The sequence below is a fragment of the Chelonia mydas genome, chromosome 11, assembly GCF_015237465.2.
Source record: "Chelonia mydas isolate rCheMyd1 chromosome 11, rCheMyd1.pri.v2, whole genome shotgun sequence".
In the NCBI taxonomy this organism is placed as follows: Eukaryota; Metazoa; Chordata; order Testudines; family Cheloniidae; genus Chelonia; species Chelonia mydas.
In genome coordinates, this window is record NC_051251.2 from 4,236,013 (window position 1) to 4,241,643 (window position 5,631).

The following is a 5,631-nucleotide window of genomic DNA, read 5'->3' on the forward strand; positions in this document are numbered from 1 at the left end:
TGGCAGGGGTTGGAGATGGGACAAGGAGTGCGGGAGTGGCTGGAGGCAGGGCAGGGGGTGTCTGGAGACGGGGGCTGGAGGCAGGGCAGGGGGTGGCTGGAGACGGGGGCAGGGGGTGCGGGGGGGGCTGGAGGCGGGGGCTGGCTGCGGGCAGGGCAGGGGGTGCGGCAGGGGCTGGAGACGGGGCAAGGAGTGCGGGGGTGGCTGGAGGCAGGGCAGGGGGTGGCTGGAGATGGGGGCTGGAGGCAGGGCAGGGGGTGGCTGGAGACGGGGGGGCTGCGGGCAGGGGGTGTGGGGGGGGGCTGGAGGCAGGGCAGGGGGTGGCTGGAGACGGGGGCTGGAGGCAGGGCAGGGGGTGCGGGGGGGATGGAGGCAGGGCAGGGGGTGTGGGGGGTGGCTGGAGGCAGGGGCTGGCTGCGGGCAGGGTGGTGGGTGTTCACAGGGAGAGCAGCAGGACGCAGCCCAGGCCGAGCAGAGCAGCCAGGGACCCACCAGGCAGCAGCGGAAGCCCCAGGGCCAGGGGGCAGCCCACATGGCTCCCGCACCGCAGCGCCCGGAGGAGGAATTACATCACTGCCCGGCCGGAGCCCATCAAAGCATCAGCGTCCCCTGCAGGGAAGCAGGTTAACAACCGGTTCTAAAACTGGTTCAAAATTTAACAACCGGTTTGCTCAAACCGGGCGAACCGGCTCCAGCTCACCACTGGTCCTGGCCATTCACAGGTGGAAGATGTGGAGAGTGAGGCCTGGAATGGGGGGGGAATGGAAATGGAAACCCAGTGCTACTGGGGGTCCTGGAGGTGTTGTCCCTAAAGTAGAGAAGGGAAATGCTGTTGTCGTTGCATTTATTGTGGAAACTGGAAAATGGTTTTATTACAAGGTTTTGGGGAAGTTACTGCAATGGTGGGTGTGAATAAATTATGCTTAGAGATGGGACATTAAGAGACTATCTTCCTTTCATGGGCAGACAAAGGGGGACACTGAGGCAGGTGTCCCTGTCATGCCGCAGCCTGCTGCCAGGGCACACCCTAGATGAAGGTTGCTTTTTTCACAACACCTTAAAAATGTATTGAATTACTCAGTAAGGTGTGATCTAGAACAAGTTCTGCAGCAATGCAGGTACTAAAGAGCCTATGGCGTTCCACCAATGCAAATTATATTATTTATTGTGTATTCTTGGTTGAGCATCGATCATGTGCTTGGTGCACAGAATGTGCAGAGCCAACAGTCCCTCTCCAAAGGTACCTCCCATCTCAATGGGCAGATAAGAATCGGAACTGGATGTGGAGAGACGACGGTCTCGGTCCTACTGCACACACCAGTGTAAATCAGGAGTCACTCCACTGAACTCAGTGGAGTTACACCGAGAAGAACTGGATCCAATGCATAGATGGTGTTAGTGACAATATGCATTGTTGGGGTGGGGGTTAGGGTTTGTGAGCTCTGCAAAGGAAGTTAGGTCGATAGGAGGGATTTAAACAAGGAGAGAGTGAGGACACTGGGATTGGGAAGTCAATCCGGGCCACAGAGGACAGCATGGAAGAAGGAATGGAGATGAGGATGGGGAAAGAAAGATATAAAGGAAGCAGTGAAGCAAATCTGGTTGCTGGAGAGGTATGGGTTAGGAGGGATGATAGAGCAGAGATATGGACAGGAATGGAGCTGTGTAGGGCCCTGAAGAAGTGAATGAGAAGAAACCAGTGGAGCTAGTCAAAATGGAGAGTGACATGGCCCAAGTAGCAGATGAGGAGGTGGATTTTAGCCATTTCAGTCAAGATCAGTGCTTCATTTGTGCTGGGGCTCATCCCCAGCACCTCTAGGCTTGGCAGTTCGTAGCCTCAGCACCTCTGGGTTTGCTGCATCAGTTATGAAAGTAAAAAGATGGTTTGCGCCCCGGCACCTCTTTCATTACAAATTAGGCACTGGTCCGGATAGACTGGAGCAGAGCGAGATGGGAATGGAAGGTAGGTGTGGCAGTACCTAACAAAAGACAGGATGGAGTCTTGAGATGTTATGGAGGAACAATTGGCAGGGTTTAGTGATGGGCCTGTATATTTGGGGTGAAGAGGGAGAGGAGTCTCAAATGCCACTGAGGCTACAAGTCTGGCTGAGTGGGATGAGTGGGCTACTGTCTAACACAATAGAGAAAGGTGAAAGGGAGGAGGACCTCAGAGGAAAGATGACAAGTTCAGGTTTTGCCATGTTTCACCAGGCACGTAGAGCCTCCACTTAATCAAGGAACTACATCTCAAAAACTCCTCAGCCTGGCAGGAAAGAAGTTGCTGGGGATATCCTTTAACAGAGTATGGATCATAGAATATCAGGGTTGGAAGGGACGTCAGGAGGTCATCCAGTCCAACCCCCTGCTCAAAGCAGGACCAATCCCCAATTTTTGCCCCAATCCCTAAATGGCCCCCTCAAGGATTGAACTCACAACCCTGGGTTTAGCAGGCCAATGCTCAAACCACTGAGCTATCCCTCCCCCCGCTCACCACCCTGAAAGTAATCTCCGTGGCTGGATTAAGAGTCTGGCTCCTGGGAAGTCTAAGATGGCTGTGGTGCTGCTTTCCTTATCCTCCCGGGCCACTCACAGAGAAACCGAACCCCTGCCTGAGGCAGCCACCACCCCGTAACCATACAGAAGTCACTGGTGTACAAAGACTGCTGTCTGTTCTCGCTGGGACATCCCCTTACGGCTACGTGTCGGAATAATGACCTCCGGTGCCATGAACTCGGTGCATGTGGCCCAGTGGTGAGCATTCCGAGCACAGCGGTTGCTTGCAGGGGAAATGAATTGTCTAATTGCAATAGCCTGCACTAGCATGTCTGACCTCGGCAGAGGGGAAACTCATGCCAATCAGGAGCGAGAGCATTTAGTCTCTTCCGCTGATCCTGTAAATATCTCGGCGGGAGAGCATCCTGCGCATTTTCTCCATAGATTTTTTTTTTGGTCATTATCAAGGAGCAACATAACAGGGAAAAAATGATGGTAACCCAGTGTAGACTGAGGTCTGGTGAGTCCTCTTCTTCAAACACAGAGCAACACAGCTGATCAGACTCAAGCTTCTAAATTGCTTCTCCTTGCCTCTTTCCCGCCATATGCATTAACAGCTACAGGTGTCTAATGTTATCTCTAAGAGGTCTGCAAAGGTTTCCTTGGGGAGAAAAGTGAAAAAGGAGAAGAGTAAATAAGACTGAGGCCAAGACCCTTAGTTGGTGTAAACTGAAGTCGCACTGTTGACTTCAGTGGAGTTATGCCTGTTTGCCACAGCTGGGAAGCTGGTCCTTAGTATTATACTTATTAGCTCATTAATACTCACAACCCCCAGTGCAGTAGGGGGAGAGTTAATTCTCCCCATTTTACAGATGGGGTCACCAAGGTCAAGAGGCTCACGTGACTTGCCCAAGAACAGAGATGAGATTAGAGCTCTGGCATTTCCCAGCCACACCTCTTTCTTTCTTCTGTTCCAGGGGACAGAAAACCGTGCTGCAGGTAAGAAATGTCCCTTATTTGGTGCCTAATGTTCTCTAATTCCCTACTGATGGGATCAAGAGGCTGCTTTCAAGCAATAAACATGCAAATGACCAGATACTGATTTTCTATCCTGAAGAAAACACAGTGGGCTGATGTCCCTTAAAAGCAAGCTTTGCCATAGATTTTTTTTTTTTTTTAGACAGTTGATATTTATTTCCTTGACAGGTGGTCGCCCTAATGTAGAGTGAAGACTCCTAATGAGATTTCCAATGCCCTTTTCTGCAGGTAGACCAACTGAATATCCTCTCTGGCACTTTGAAGCAACTATTGCAGATGACTCATCCCAATTCCCACACAAAGACCTCCCGGGACAGCACGCTTTGGGAGGAGTCAGTTCACTGAGTTCAACGTGTTCAATCCAAGCTGCTGGTTCTTTACCTTAAAAATGAGTCTTCGTGCACTAATACCAGACCCCTCCCCAAGGATATACAACAGTGGGCTGCTGGTGACCCTGGGGAAAGCTGTCAAAGCTACAGAACTGCACTGGCAGAAAGTTTGGTGGATGTCTCCTGTCAGGCCTGATGTTCTGCCATTCCCACTGTCTTTCAGTGAAGAGCTAGAGGCCTGCACAGTGTGTGGTGTAATGTACCAGCCAATGGGTGTATTTGCCATGTGTTTTACCAGCATAGCACAACCGTTTGTGATTGTGTGGCCCTCTAGCCAAAGACAAAATGATAAAAGCCTTAGCACTTGCAGCAGCTAGCAGTGAATCTACTTTAGCTCATATGTTTTGGGTTGCTAATCCTAACTAATTCCTCCCATGGAGGGTAGGACTCTGCCGCCTGTGTCCATTTGTAGCCACAGATTTGTTGCGTTGTCTCTCTGTGCAGCTGTAACTTTGGCACTAAACTGCACAGAAAACAGGGCTTACAAACACCCAACTTTCCATCACTGCTCAGAGAGAGGAAGAGAGGTTGGGATGTTATTTTTTTGGGTGATATAAAGTGAGTGGTGGAGGGAGAGGAAAGGCTACTTGCTTGATGTCAGGTCTCAGAAGAAAATATAATGCAAAGTCTGTATAAAATTTCCTTTTAAAATAAATATATATGTAACGGGTTCTGTCACAGAGCCCCTCTTGGGACTGTCACCTGATGTGCTCAAATTACCTCTGAGCCCATTTTCCCTGCCAGCCTGGGACTTCCAGAACCCTGTCTTGTTGAGCCAGACATGCTAGCCTGCTGCAACATAGACCCAGGGTCTGGACCATGCCCCCAAAGCTGCAAGCTTTAAGTGAAAACAGCTCAGCAGGTTACCTGCCTCCAGCACCCTGGCATCCAGCCCCCCAATGGGATCCAAACCCCAAATAAATCCGTTTTACTCTGTATAAAGCTTATACAGAGTAAATTCATAAATTGTCCGCCCTCTATAACACTGATAGAGAGATATGTGCAGCTGTTTGATCCCCCAGATATTAATCACTTACTCTGGGTTTACTAATAAACAAAGGTAATGTTATTAAGTGTAAAAAGTAGGATTTAAGTGGTTTCAAGTAATAACAGCCAGAACAAAGTAAGTCACCAAGCAAGATAAAACAAAACACGCAAGTCTAAGCCTAATACATTAAGAAACTGATTACAGGTAATATCTCACCCTCAGAGATGTTCCAATAAGCTTCTTTCACAGACTAGATTCCTTCCTAGTCTGGGCCCAATCCTTTCCCCTGGTACAGTCTTTGTTAGCTCCAGCAGACATCTTAGGTGGTAAGCAGGGGTTTTCTCATGGCTGGGACCCATTTGACCTGCTCCACCCCCTTTTATAGCTTTGGAACAAGGCAGGAATCTTTTGTCTTTCTGAGTCCCCACTCTTCCTTCTAAATGGAAAAGTACCAGATTGAAGATGGATTCCAGCATCAGGTGACCTGATCACATGTCCTGTGAGACCCCAGCCTCCATTCTTCCCCGGTTGGTCCACTCGTACCCAGGAAGGTTTGCAAGTTAACAGAGCCATTGACAGGTCATTGACTCTGAAGCACCCTTAATGGCTTCCACTTAATATGTTCACATCAGTAATACGAGTTTATATCTTATTCTCCTAACTCCGGACCTGGAAATAACACATGCAAACAAATTGGATGAACACACTCAGTAGATTATAAGG

The 5,631-nt window shown here is 49.8% G+C and overlaps 1 long non-coding RNA gene across 1 annotated transcript; it reads left to right on the forward strand.

The window, feature by feature from the left end:
* Positions 1-2,587: 2,587 nt before the first annotated feature.
* LOC122462426 lies at positions 2,588-4,480 on the forward strand. Its single transcript, XR_006284964.1, has 3 exons — positions 2,588-2,751; positions 3,366-3,492; positions 3,760-4,480. It is a non-coding gene; the product is annotated as an uncharacterized LOC122462426 (long non-coding RNA).
* The last annotated feature ends 1,151 nt before the right edge of the window (positions 4,481-5,631 follow it).